This window comes from Octodon degus, unplaced genomic scaffold (assembly GCF_000260255.1).
Source record: "Octodon degus isolate 3935 unplaced genomic scaffold, OctDeg1.0 scaffold00078, whole genome shotgun sequence".
Classification (NCBI taxonomy): Eukaryota; Metazoa; Chordata; class Mammalia; order Rodentia; family Octodontidae; genus Octodon; species Octodon degus.
The window spans coordinates 4,605,409-4,620,701 of NW_004524654.1; the positions used below are offsets into that span (position 1 = coordinate 4,605,409).

Genomic DNA, 15,293 nt, shown 5'->3' on the forward strand with positions numbered 1-15,293 from the left:
TGTGGTGCTGGGGGATTGAACCGCGGTCCCTGATGCTTTTGCTAAGCTTGTTCTAAGTAGGTGCTTTAGACCACTGAGCCATCTCTCCAGCCCCAGCTAACATCTTAATGGTCACTTGCAGAGAGAATCTGAACCAGAACCACATACCTAAGCTGCCCCTGGATTTCTGTCCCTCAGAGCCAGTATGAAATAAAAATTTTAGGGGGCCAGGGAGATAGCTCAGTAGAATAAGTGCTTGCCTGGCAAATGCAAAGGCCTGAGTTCAATTCCTAGTTCTGCCAGAAAAAAAAAAAAAGAAATTCTTGTTGTTTTAAGCTTTAAGTTTTCGAATAAATTATATAGCAGTAGGTATTTAATAGGATGGTGAAAAGATCAATTCATCAAAATGACATTGAAATCTTAAATCTATATGCATTTCATGGCTTGAAGATATATAATAAAAAACCGGACAGAAGCAAAAGCAGAAATAGATAAATCTCTAATTTATATTTGCAATTTCAGCTCTCTGTGCTCAGTAATTCATAGAACAAATAGACAAAAAAAAATCCAAAATGAAACAGGAAGACTTTGAAAAATGCTATGAACCAACTTTGACTTAATTCATTGGGGGGGGCAGTTACTGGGAATCAAACTCAGGACCTCACTTTGCCAGGCAGGTGCCATGCAGCCCAGGTATGTTCCTGGCCCTTAATTCATTGTTACAGTATCCTTTACACTTTAATATGTGAATATTTTTACTCTTTTCAAGTATATTTTATTTATTTATTTATTTATTTATTTATTTATTGGCAGAACCGGAATTGAACTCAGACCCTTGTGCTTACCAGGGAATTGCTTATTCTACTGAGCCATCTTGCTGGCCCCTCTTTTCAAGTATACATAGAACATTGGCCCTTAATTCATTTTTACAATGTCCTTTACACTTTAATATGTGAATATTTTATTCTTTTCAAGTATATTTATTTAATTTATTAATTAATGTATTTATTTTTGGCAGAACTTGGGATTGAACTCAGACCCTGGCGCTTGCTAGGGAAGTGCTTATTCTACTGAGCCATCTCCCCAGCCCCTCTTTTCAAGTATACATAGAACATTTGTCAAAATATACTATATTTTACAGAAAAGGTCTCAAGTAAATTTAAAAACATTGAAATCATGGAAAGTGTGTTTTTTGACATCAAATTGAAAATCAGTTAATGGAAGTATATCTGAGAAATGTGCCATCTATTTAGAAATTAAATGTCACAGTTTTAAAATAATATATGATATAAAGAAGAAACTACCAACCAAAGAAAGTAGAAAATATTTTGAACTGAATGAAAATGAAATCACAAGGGTTGAGAATATAGGTCAGTAGTAGAGTACCTACCTAGAGCAGGCCCAGAGTCCCTTACCCAACCCCACCAGACAGCGGTGTGTGTGGGGGGGAGAGAATGAATTCACAAAATTTGTGATTAAAGCAGTGCCTGAAGGAAATTTATAGTTTTAAATGCTTATAATAAATGCTAGAAAATAAATCCAAAATCAATGGTTGAATTCTTACCTAGAGAAATGAGAAAAAGAACAGCAAATTAAATGTATAAAGTGCATAAATGGAAGAAAATGAATAGAGAAATCTATAAAATAGAAAAAAGAGAAAAGGAACCTCATGAAACCAAAGATTGGTTTCTTGCAAAGAACAATACATTGATAAAATGATTCTGATTCTCCTTTATATTCTTAAAATATACTATACTGTTAAAATGAATTTTATTTTAACTAAAGAGCTATCTCTTTAATCTGAGATTCATGACCTTGTTTTGAGATGTGGGTATTGAGCCTTTTTTTTTTTTTTTGGTACAAACTTCTTTTTTTTTATAAGCCAACAGAAAATGGAAATATACTTTTTAAAGTTTCTAATACTAGAAGATATCATACAATGTCTTTTTAAATAAATTGTAAGTCAAAGATACAGTATAAATCTTAGAACAAAAATTAAGATTAAGCAATATTCAGAAAATTAAATGATTCAAAACAATTGAACTAAGAAAAAGTTTTCATGATAGCAAAGAAGTACTAAGAGTAAAACATAAGATAAATACTGGAATGGCAAATAATGACCAGCACTTTTAACAGTTTGAGGATAGGATATCGCACAAAGTTCTAATGTGTTGTGGACATGCATAATGACTGTGACAGTTACTGGTGGCTAGGCGTCACTTGTAGAACTGAGCTACAGCTATTTCTTTGAAATCCACCCTGTAGACTCAGGTAGAATCATGACTCATAGGGTGGGAGAGAAGTCTATTTGTAGGGTGTGCTGATAAAAATATTCTGCTGCTCAACACAAAGGAATAACTAAAAGACTACTATTGTAAACCTCTTACTCTCCTTTGTTTGTTTGCCCTATTTGATGGGTTCTTTCCATTCTCATTCATGGGGCTATGATCAATTTGCTCCCTTTCTAGAACCTCATTTAGTAGTCTGTGTAGGCTTGGCTTTGTCATCATGAAATTCTTTAGTTGTTCTTTGTCATGAAAATATTTCGCTTCTCCATTATATTTGAAAGAGAGTTTTGCAGGATAGATCAGTCTGGGTTGGAATTTGTTTTCTTGCAAGACTTGAAGTACTTTGCTCCATGTTCTTCTTGACTTGATGGTTTGTGAAGAAAAATCTGCCGTTATTCTGATGGGTTTTCCTTTAAATGTGATCTGTTTCTTTTCTTTAGCGGCTTTTAGTATACTGTTCCTATGCTGAATTTCTGGAATCTTGACTATTATATGTCTGGGTGTGGTTTTCAATGGATTGATATTATTTGGAGTTCTATATGCTTCAGTTACAGGAATGTCAGATTGTTGTCCCATATTTGGGAAGTTTTCTGCTATTACTTCTGCCCATATTCTTTTTATATCATTTGTATTGACTCCTTCCTTCTCATTGATGCCTATTAGTCTCACATTGTTCATCTTTGCATCATCTTGCAGGTATTGAATTATTTTTTCCTGCATCCTAGTTGTTTTAAAGAGATCTTTTTTTACTTTTTCACTAGCTGCAATGGTGTCTTTCAGGTCAGAAAGTCTATCTTCACTTTCACGCAAACGGTTTTGCCAGCTTGTGATTGAGGTTTTAATTTCCTGTATATCACTTTGAACCTGTTTCATAGATTCTATTTCTTTCCTAAATTGTTTATTCAGGGGTTCTATCATTTTTATATTCTCCTCTATTTTTTTGTCAGTGTATTCTTTAGAAGCACTTAGTACTTCTTTGATTACAGTTACCACTATATTTTTTAGTTCCGAAATTATTTCTTGTATACCTTTCTGCAGTTGATTCTTTACTGTCAACGCTATTATTTCAGAGATATCTGGTGTGTGATTTCCAGTTTCCTCAGTGATAGTGTCTTCTGCATTTGTACTGGGTGGACTCGGGGCCTGAGACTGCATTTTGTTCCTTCTCTTTGTCATTTTGTATACCTGTCTTCTGACCTTTGGTGTAGAGCTTAGATAGAGTTATTACCTTAGCACCAGGTCCGGATCTATGAAGTTCGGATTCCTCCAGGTGGGTGTTGTTTGGTTCTGGCTGCTGCACTCCACTTTTTTCTGCTGCAGGTGTTAGAGTTGAACCCTTTGTGTCACTCTGGCAAGATGTTCTGCTCCTGAATCCGCTGGGTGGGTCTTGCCTCTAGCCTCCTTGCAGGGAGTTCTGCTGAAGGGTTCCCTGCTGGGCCTGCAGCCTGGGTCAAAAGAGGATTCCTGGGCCCGAGAAGTCTCACTCACTCACCGGCCTGCGCTCCGGGTCTGTTCAGGACCCCGCGGCCTGGGTCGTCTCACTCACTCGCTGGCCTGCGCTCCGGGTCTGTTCTCGGTATTGAGCCTTAATTAAGACTGATTTACGAAATTGTCTCTTACGAGTTCAGTTATGGTGAATTATATTTATTTTTGTCTATAAACATTTCAGAAAGATTCCTCTGAAAGGTAGCTATATTTATTATAGAAAAATAATACTTGGGAAAAGTCCCTACAATTTGTACATTATTTTTTCTTTAGTGTTGAACAAAAACCTGTATCAAGCAGGTGATGAAAAACCTGAGATCAAGATCAAAACTGTGTCGCAGGAATACCCAGGTAAAGAAAGATGTTGAAAAGGACATATTGAGTGTTTGTAGATGTCATTTGCAAGAAATACATTTTCATAACACACAGCATTTATTATGAGGGTGGTACTCAGATACCATGGGCTATAAAAAAATTCCTGGGAAACTATGCAACAGTTAAACTACTAATACCCAATGATGTTGTACAATTTTAACAGTTGATCTCTTCAGTTATCAAAACCGCTGATAATTTAGCCTGTGCAGTTGCTTATAGTGTTATTTGCAGCGACAGAATCTTGTAATGAAGATGAGGTAAGCTATGTAATTGTTCTGTTCTGTAAATACTGAATGTGAGTTTAAGGAAAAAAGTAAAGTCAATGAAAATCCTTTTAATCACTAAGATATTTTGTAAACTTGCATACTTTCTTGGTTATTGACTGATTATTTAGTTCATGTATTATCCAGGTTTTCTGTTTGCTTATAAAATCCTAGAAGCAAATAGTATAATCCAGCCCCAGAGTTTGTTCCCTTCAGCTTTGCATCTTTTGCAGCACCTCACTGACTCTGAGCCGTCCAGATTCTGGGACCAAAGAAGCCATCTTTGCTGTATTCTGTTGTTTTTTCCTAAAAGATTTCTTCCTGCAGGGGATAGATGCAAGGAGAGGAAGAATATGCCATGAGAAAGCTGGGATTTGGAGGTGATAGTTGAAACTCAAGTTTAGTTATGATTTTTTAGCTTTTGTCACATCATAGTTTGCAGAGTGCCTGTCAAGAGGAGTTCCTTTCTGATTTTAATTATCTTCCCTCTGAAGTCTGAATTTTTGCCACAGGCAAAAGTTCTGGTGGGGTATTGATAGGATAGGCTCAAGGAAAGTTTTCTAGGGATTCATTTTCTCTGAGAACAGTGAAGGTGTGATTAGACAGGGTACAGTGCTCAGAAATAGAAGGAAACTTTTTATTATTATTATTATTATTATTATTATTATTATTAATTTATTTATTTATTTTTGCAGAACCAGGGATTGAACTCAGGCCCTTGCACTTGCCAGGCAAGTGCTTATTCTACTGACCTATCTCCCTGACCCAAAAAATCTTTTTTTTTTTTGTGGAACCAGGGATTGAACTCAGGCCCTTGTGCTTGCCAGGGAAGTGCTTATTCTACTGAGCCATCTCCCCAGCCAAAAGGAAACTTTTGACTAACCCAGAGGAAATCCAGTTTCAAGGGTAGGAAGAGTGTTCTTTATGTACACAATATACAGTTCCCACATGCAAGAATTCTCTAAGCGCTGTGCACCCCCAGGATGCGGTGGTGCAGAGTGGCCAGTAGCCCTGTTGTAGCCGAGAGTTGTCTCCATTCTTGTTTCCCGTTTATGCGTGTCCTCTCTGCACACTTTTGGAGCCTGCTATCTTTGGCATCTGTGTATCAGCCATATTTTTATAGTTCACAATAAGTTGAATGTGCTACAGTTATAACTATTTTCCGTCCTTTTCTCTTTTCACTTTCTAGTGTGAGGGTTTTTGTTTGTTTGTGGCTTTATTTATAGTCAAGAATAAATACCAGGTAAAAGTGAATTATAAGTTTTTTTTTTTTTTTTTTTTTTTTGCAGAGGGTAAGGCTCAAAACCATCATAAATTATCAGAGACAGAAAATGAATTTTAACCATCTGCACTCACTTTACTTTTCATTTTGATTTATTATAATGAGCTTTTTCCTTTCCCAGTTCAAATTCCCAACTTATGCTTTCCCTCTTCCTTACTATTATTCCTAGAAGTCTCCTTCTCATCTAGGCAGTTCTTAATTATTTCTTTGAAGAACTGGATCATTACTGTTCTAGAAAAAGGTGATGAGACTTCCTATAATCTTATTTTTTATTTAACCCAGGTTTATTTAGCAGATTTTTAAATGTATTGTGAACTTTGTAAATTTTCCTGTAAAGTAGTTTTCTCTGATAGTGGACAGTAAATAACTATATGTTGACTTAATTAAATGATATCCTACATTTAAATTTAATGCAGAAATGAGAAATATAAAATTATGAATTGATTCCGCAGATGAATGACCAAGATCACATATTCCCAGTAGTTTAGTACTTGCACAGAGATGGGCAAAAGGGACCTTTCGGTTAATGGGCCGTACTGCATAGGGAGAGTCATGTGAGTTCTGTTCATCTAACAGTGTGTGTCTCCTGGAGCAAGCAAGGCGCTGTGCTGGCAGGGGGCGTGGTGAGAAACATGTGGAAACTGTCCCCTGCTTCATGCCCCGTGTGTTCTAGGATCTCTTACCTACAGTCAGTTTCTATTCTTCCTACCCCTTTTCCTTCTGTCTTATTTCTCAGACCAGGTCCAGGAGTTTTCTCCTATATTCTGCTACATTGGTGCTCATATCTCAGTGTATTACAATTGTTAATATGCCCATTTTTCCAGATTATGAGACTCCTTTGTGTTGGCCCAGTGACTAGTAGAATAATCTGAAGAGGGTTGGTATCAGATAAAATGGATGCTGAGTATGTCAGCTCTAATGGTGGTGGTGACCCTCGTGGTATGCATGCCATGTGCGCTGTTCATATCACTGAAAACCCTAAAAGGGTCACCATCACTGAACATAAGATGCTTCCCAACCTTTTCCATGTTATAACAGAAAACACAGCAGACAGCGAGCACTGTAGAGCCGCTGGCTCGGGATTTCCTTTGCCTTGAGCTCTGGGTGAGCGCCAGGTGGGCTGTTGGATCAGCACTGCAGAATGCCTGTCAGCCTTCTAGCACTTTGCCACTCACAGAAGCTCTTTCGGAGTCTGGGTGCCTCGGAGGAGTCTTGGAATCTGCACATTGTTGTTAGAAGGGCTAGTGAGAGTGCGATCTCTTACCATTCATGTTTATAGTTCATGATATTTATGTTAGTTAAAATCACCTCAAAATTTAGCATCTTAGGACTGAGTGTGATGGCATACACCTGTGATCTCAGTGCTGCAGAAGCTGATGCAGAAAGATCTCGGGTTTGAGGACAGCCTGGGACTCTGTCTCAAGAAAATTGAAAAAAAGGAAGAAAAAGAGAAACCCTTAGGTTCTTAAAATCACAAACATTTACTATCTGAGTGTCTGCAAGAGAAGAACCTGAAGTCCTGGTTGTGCATCTCCCCTGAAGACCCGAGTGAGGGAGCATTTGTGTCTGAGCTCACTCGGGCAGGATTCAGTTCCTGGTGGGCTGTTAGAATGAGGTCCCCAGTCCCTAAGCACTGTTGTGTGAGTTTCTTGATATGTGGACTTCTGTCTAGAGATGCTCACAACAGGGCAGTTGACATCACCAGAGCAAACTAGAGAGCAAGGGAGGGTGAGCAAGACGGACACCAAGTCTTTCCGTGAACCTAATGTTGAAAGCAATAGCCCATGACGTCTGTTTTTAGGAACAAGTCACTAGGTGAGTGTATTCTGAAGGAAAAGCCATTTCACGAGGGTGTACATCAGGCAGGAGATAGAGGGATTCATATTGGAAGCTGCCTCCCACAATATTCTTCCAGAAAGTTCCATATAATATGTATTTTAACCTAGATTTAATTTTGTACTGTGAATTTTGTAGTGTTTCTTGGAAATATTAGTGATAATCAAAGATGCAATAGATAAAGAGTTGGGGAACTGTATATGAGAGCCTTTATCACTTCATGCCTTGTTGCTGCACTTCTCAGGAGTCACTGACCAGGTTGGCTCAGCACCTACTAAAACACCCACTGGAGCCTGGCATAGTGGTGCCAGCTACTTGGGAGGCTGGGGCAGGAGAAATGCTTGAGCTCTGGAATTCAAGTCCAACCAGCGAACATAGCAAAACTTCCATCACAAAAAGAAACCCTCCTCAACAAAAACCCAGCCGCTGGAAAGGGAAACAGTTGAGGGGAGAAGGGTATAACCCAGAAGTGGCACAAGTCACATCTGACTTGCCAGAATATAGTCACATGGAGGCTGCACTCAGCTGCAGAAGAGGCTAAGAAATATAATCTTGGGGCAGTTGAGTCATGGACTCAACTGAAAATGATTTTGTAGTGGAAGAAAGGGAGTATAAATGTTGAGGGGAAGGCGGAAGCTGCTGCCAAAGCTGCCGGCAGCATAAAAGTGGGCATCATATGGCAGTGATGCGTTTTACGCAGAATCAGGAGCAAAATCGTGTCCTCATTCAGAGCTTCTCATTCTTAATTTAGACAGAATTCATACTAACTTGATTATTGCACTTCCTAAACCACTGCAGATTAGGAAGAAGCATCGTGAGGGTCAGGTGTATTGACAGCTGCAAAAACTGGGAGCAGAATGTCCAGTAACAAATAGGGACACACAAAAGTCTATGGCAAAGCTAAGCTGGCAGTGAAGAGGAATTTGATACAGAGGCAAACAGCCCTGTGAACTCTTGCAGCCCCAGGGCACTGCCCGCTTAACAATAGTACCACATATTAAAATACTTAACTTTGGTAATGATAATCCCACGGTCTTCCACTGCAGTTAAAAGACAAAACATTTTGGCCCTTGAAAAGAGTTTATGGATTATCTGGAAAATTCACTTATATAGAATATTCTGTGTGTGTGTGTGTGTGTGTGTGTGTGTGTGTGTGTGTGTTTTAGGGAAGGGTCTACAGAGTGTTCAGGGTCTCACTACTAGATCGGACTCAGAGTGATCTGCCTGTTTACAGGCTCCCAAGAGCTGGGATTACAGGCACACACCACCATGCACAGTCTCAATTGCCATCTCAGCATGCCCTGGGGGAGGGGCCAGCACAGCAGGCCCAGGGATCAAACCCCAGGCCCCAGCGTCTTCTTGCAGGCACTTTAATCCACTGAGCTATTTGGCTAGCCTTTATACAGAATATAAATATAATTTGGTCAGATGAAGGAGGGAATTCTCTACTTACTATAATCTTCGCCTTTATGTAATTATCATGACAGTATTTGTATAGAAAAATGCTTTCTAAGTTCCATTTTTGGAATCCAGATCATTTGACACTACTAGTCAAATTGTCGCAGATCAATTGACACTAATAATTTCTTTGTTTTTAAAGGAAGTGTTTATACTTGTCAATCCTCAGGTATTTTGGATTGTAAATGCAAAGCAATTGTCCTCCATTCATACCTACAAAGAATACCGATATATCTGGCTATACAGAAAGTGCTACTGCACGTACAGAGTTGTCAAACAAGTCTTTAGTTCTCATATTTTTTAAACCAGCTGGCATCCTAGCTAGTATTGTAAATGGCAACCTTGAATGTTGTTTTCCATTCCTCCATCTGGCAGATCTTCGCACATTTAAGACGTAGGTCCACTACAAAGTAAGTTTTGTTACACATGTAAAACAGTATTTTGCAAAAATATTTGCAAACATGTATCTGCCTAAGGAGTAGTATTTGGATATATAAAGAACTCTCAAAACTCAGCTGGTAGGATGGGGGATATAGCTCAGTAATAGAGTGTTTGCCTGGCATGGCAGAGTCCTCGGTTTTATCCCCAGCACTGTCCAAAACAGAAACAAAAATAAAACCAAAAAGCAAAAATCCCAGCAAAACCTCAACAATAAAAATATAAAAGAAAAGGGACATTTAATATAAAATTAAAGGGACATTTCAACAGGGAATATATGTATACAGAAAGATTTTTTTTATTTTTTAAATTTTTTACAGAAAGATGTTTAACATCACCAAGAAAATGCAAACTAAAATTGCAATATGCATACCAGTCAGAATGACTGAAATAAAAATAGTGAAGATATTGAATGCTGATGCAGATGGTCACAGATACAGTGCTGCTTGCAGGCATTCCAGAAAACAGGTTGGCAATTTATTTAAAAACTGAACATGTCATTGCCAGATGATCTAGGAGCTGGATACCTGGACATGTACTCCATAGAAAAAAAAAAGCTTGTGGCCACTCAAAATCCTGTACACAAATGTTAATACTAGTGTTCTTCATAACAGCCCTAAACTGGTACGAACCCCTAAGCCTTCAGTGAATGAAGCACTAGACAGTCCACAGTCCATGTGGTATTACTCTGCAATGAAAAGGAATTGGCTGGGGCCGTGGAGATGGCTCAGTAGAATAAGCGCTTGCCTGGCAAGCACAAGGATCTGAGTTCAATCCCCGGTTCCACCAAAAAAAGAAAAGAAAGAAAAGCAACTGGCTAATGCTACACACCACAGCCTGCATGAATTATGCTGAGTGAAGGACGCCACCCCAAAATGTTGCATACTACATTATTCAATGTATATAGCATTTTTGAAATGATAGAATCATAGAAATGGAAAATAGATTAGTGGATTCCAGGGGTTAAGGAAAGTGGCCAGGAAAATGCAAGCGAGGGAAACGGGGATGGCTATAAAAAGTAGCACAAGGGATATGTGTAATGCTGGCACAGTTCTGTGTCTTCTTCTTTTTTTTTTTTTGTCACTTTTCATAGTACACATTTGCAATCCATGATGTTCCTCTTGGGGGGCAGGTAGGTGTGCTTAGCATGTCTTAGTTCTTTGTATTCCCTTTCTCCTTGCCCTTTGGCACCCGCCATCTTTGGGTCCCCTTCCCATTGGCAAAGGTCTTCCTCTCTATTTCCTCTTATCTAACTTTAAAAAAAATTATTTATACTGTACTTTGGCCCTCATAAAAGAAATTACATGATATTTAGGCTTGTGCGGCTGATTTATTTCACTTACCATCGTGGTTTCAAGGAGCATCCCTTTTCCTCCAAATGACTCAAATTTATCCTTGTTTATATCAGGGTAGTGCTCCATTGTGCATAAATACATTTTCTATATTCATTTGATGGGCATAGGCCTCATCAAGGCTATAGCTGTTTGTCACTATAGTGTGGTGTCTTTAACTCTTTTGCATCTTGATGGGGCCAATATTCTGTGCTATAGTTTTGCAAGATGTTATCCTTAGGGGAAACTGAGCAAAGATCCATGGTATCTGTCAGGAATATTTCTTACAATTATGTGTGAAAATATGATTACCTCAAGGTAAATAGTTTAGTTAAGCCGGGCATGGTGATGTGCACTTAAAATCTCAGCACTCTGGGAGGCTGAGACAGGGACATCACAAGTTAGAGCCCAGTCTGAAATTTAGCTCAGTGTAAAGACCCTGGGGTTTAATCCCAAGTACGGAGGAAAAAAAAGAAAATGTTTACTTAAAAACTATGCATTCTTTAGAACCCCCTTCTTCAGACTGGGAGCTCCATAAGAGAAAAGGCATCTACATTTCCCCGACAGCTAGTACAGTGCCTGTCTCAGGAAGGTCCTGGGAAAATGTCTGTGGCTGCCTTAGTTAGAGAGGCTGAGGATCTAAGTGGAACCCTGTTAAGCACCCATGCTGACAGGCCTCCCCAAGCGAAGGGGATCTCTGCTGATGCATTTATAGAAACATTGTCCTGCCACAGCAACCATCAAAGAGCAGTAGCCATGGCCCTCCGCTATCCCATGGCCATGGATCTCAACAAGGGCCACAAAGTGACTAAGAATGTGAGCAAACTGAGGCACAGCTGCCATTGCGCACGCCTCACCAAACACACCAAGTTCATGCAGGACATGATCGGGAGGTGTGCGGCTTCGCCCCCTATGAGTGGCGCGCCCTGGGGCTGCTCAAGGTCTCCAAGGACAAATGTGCCCTCAAGTTCATCAAGAAAAGGGTGGAGATGCACATCAGTGCTAAGAAGAAGCGTGAGGAGCTGAGCAACGTGGTGGCTGCCATGAGGAAGGCAGCTGCCAAGAAGGACTGAGCCCCTCTGGAATAAAGCTTTGCAGAAAGGTAAAATAAATAAACAAACAAAAAACATTGTCCATTAGGCATTTACCTTATGGTAGCCGTGGTGCTGAGCACTCTATCTCCTGCGGCTGCAGCACATTACTGAGGCCTGGGTGCCTTAAACAACAGACCCTCAAATCTCATGACCCTGAAGTTGGAAGCCCGAGGTCAGTGCCGACATTCCTGGGTCCCCGCCCAGTCCCCCTCGTGGCCATGTCCTCCCAAGGCCTTCCCTGGCTCCTGCACACACATGGAGCTCATGGGTCCCTTTCTCTTATAAGGGCACCAATTCCACTGTGGGGGACTGCACCTAAACCACCCCTCGCAAACGCCCCCCTCTGTTACTCTCAGACTGGGGACCAGGGAGTCAAATAAACTTCCTTTAGGGAGCACAAACATTCAGCCCACAGCAGCTACAAATAAAGCCAGAAAGAAATCAGGTGAAAACATTTCTACTTTCAAGGAGCTTATACTTTAATGGAGTAAAAAGTAATAGATCTAATAATAAGTAGTAGAATATGTTGGGAGGTGATGAGTGCTGTAGAAAAAGAATTGGGGCATGGACATGGAGGCTCAAGGACGTAGAAAAGACTGCAATAGCAGTGGGCTGCAATTTTAAATAGGGCTTATAGACTAAGTATTATCTGAGCCAGATCTTGAAGGAAGTGAGGGATGAAGCCATGTAGACCCGTGAAGGGAAAAAGCTTCAAGGCAGAAGGAATGGCCAGAGATCTTACAGTAGAAAGGTGTCTGAATGTTTAGGGACCAGCACAGAGGTAGGTCACAGCTGTGTTAGTGGGGTGAGGATGGAGAAGGTGTCAAGACTTCTGGTTTCACTTTGAGTGAATGGGGAGCCACAGAAGGCTTTGCAGTAGTGGAGTGGTGTGACTGAACCTAGATTTTTAAAAGGGTCCATCTGGCTGTTGTGTTGAGAGTAAATAATAGCAGAACAAGGGTAAAAGGAGGAAGAAGACAGACTCAAAAGCGGTCCAAGAGGTGATTTGGGCTCAGTTAGTGGCTCTAGAGTCATGACAAGTGACCTGTTTGTGTTATGGGACAGAACCAGGATTTCCTGCTAGACTGGTTGTGAGGGGTCAGTGACAACTCCAGGGTTCTGGAGCTGAGGCTTTGGGTGAACAGTGTTGTCATGAGCTGAGACATAATCCACTGCAGGCTGGAGGGTTAACAACCTAAGTTTGCAGACCAAAATTAGAGAAAAAGGAGGGCTGCAAGGGAAATCAACATTTTGGCCCTCGCCTTCCAAGGTCAATTAAGACTCAGGACATATGAGAACTTGTACTGTAGCGTCATGTAACTCAGTAATGTCCCAAATTTTCTGATCAAGGAGATTATGGAGCCAAAGAGGAAAGTGATCGATGATGTAGACTGTGCCTAAGGAGAGTCACATGGAGAGAAAACATTCAGGCTTTCACAGAGAACTTTTCACATTGGCCAAGCAATGGCTGTGACTCATCCACATGACTGACACTGACAAAGGGTCTACAATTTGAGGTACAGGATCTCAGGATAAATCCTGAGGGGATTTCACTGACCTTATCAGATCCAAAAGCTACAACTCTTGTTTCATAGGTCTTGCTTTATCTTGGTCTTAACCATCCAGCAGAAAAGTATAAAAACGAAGTATAAGAAGTAAAGTCATGCTGTTATGTTGAGCTGTAGGGCGCTCAGGTCAACAGTTTCTAACATTGTCAGTCAAGCAGAAGACCCAATACTATTATGGACTACTGAAATCTTAGAATATTTTGCTTAGTTAACACACCTATAATATTCAAATGACAGAACTAAACAAAAAGGGTATACAGATGAATGTCCATTTTGTATCTGTGTATTCAGAGTTGTTAGGATAGACATATAGTTACATTCTCTTAATGAATAGAGGGATTTGTTCTAATAGTGTTTGTAAATAGGATATCATGTCTGCATCTTGTACAGGAAATAACCACTAGGAAGAGAGTATGCAATGTGTTAATTATTGAAACTGACCTACCAATTTGATTTGAAACTATCTCATTGCTATTTATTTCTCAATAAAATTATGGAAAAAAATAAAATCATAAAAAGATAATATAGCAACCACTGCTAATTAGCTACCATTTTGAAAATCTGTAACATATGTATTGTTGTATGTGACCTGTTGCTGGCATTTTTTCTATTTGTTTTGTTTCTGTTTTCACTCTTCAAAATAAAATAAAATAAAATAAAATAAAATAAAACAAAATAAAAAGAATCTACTGCAGGGGCAAGCATGGGTGGAGCTGAGGATACATGTTGAATTAGAGATGTTATTGTGGGGAGGTTGAGGGTGCAGTTAGAGATCTGAGTCGAAGTCAGAGAAGAGTATAATCTGGAGATACACATTTGGAAGTTGTCAGCATTTATAAGGGATTTAATATGGTAAAACAATGAGACTCCCAGAATGGAGCCAAGGGACCCTTCAGAGTTTGGCAGGCCAGGGAGAGGGAAAAAGGCTAGCTGAGAGAAAATAAGGAGGGCCAGGAAGGAAGGCAAGCAGGCAGGCAGGCAGAAGTGATGCGTCTGGAGGCCAACTGGGCAGTGTCTTCCCAAGGAATTTGTTTTCAAGAGCTGTTTTTTGGTTCCTCAGTAAATTAAAGGTTGGGTATAGTACACACACCTGTAATCCCAGCACTCAAGAGGTTGAGCAGAAGGATCATTGCGAGTTCAAGGCCAACCTGGGCTATGTGGAGAACTCAAGGCTGGCCTTAAGTACATAGCAAGACCTTGTCTCAAAAAAAAAGTAAATGTATGATTACCATATGATCCAATAATTCCACTTCCAGTAATTCCAGTATTCATAGCAGTATTATTTACCACAGCCCAAAAGTAGAAACAACCCAAATATTCAAGAGATGAGTAAAGTGAAGTATAATGTGTCCCTACAATATATGTAATATTAGCCTTAAAAAGAATTGAAGTGTAATTTATGATACAACATTTATGAACCTAGAAAACATACTTGGTGAAATAAACCAGACACAAAGGAAAATCATTTTATGATTTCACTTATATGAGGTACCTAGATCAGTCAAATTCATAGAGACAGAAAGTAAAAAAGAGGTTACCAGAGGCAGGGGGTGGGAGAATGGAGGGTTATTGTTTAATCAGTCAGAAGCTGAATTTGACAAGAATCAAATCAAATTTCCTCCGTAAGATCCATATTAAATCTAATCATTGAATTTGATTTGGTTCTCATCCAGTTTGCAGCCAGAGTCGTGGAAAAGAATTAAGTTCGTGAACCGAGGCACAACCTGTGTAGAGGTTCTGTTTGGTGTGACCGTCAAAGTCCTGGAAATGGGTAATGCAACAGGAGTTGTGCATCATTGTGAAGGAAATTAATGCAACTGAAGAACTGAATTGTGCAGGAAAGATAGGTTAAAATAGTAAATATAAATACTGTGCATATATATATGTATATATATA

At 39.6% G+C, this 15,293-nt stretch overlaps 1 protein-coding gene across 2 annotated transcripts in view; it reads left to right on the forward strand.

Annotated features, from left to right (window-relative positions):
• Positions 1–15,293, forward strand: part of Sertad2 (SERTA domain containing 2) — a 123,358-nt gene that overhangs the window by 58,629 nt on the left and 49,436 nt on the right. The window contains exon 1 of one of the 2 annotated variants that reach the window (XM_023720860.1): positions 4,081–4,103. The exons of the other annotated variant lie outside the window; for it this stretch is intronic. The gene's annotated coding sequence lies outside the window, so the exon portion shown is untranslated. Of the gene's footprint in view, positions 1–4,080; positions 4,104–15,293 lie in introns of those variants that run through there. 2 annotated transcript variants of the gene reach the window in all.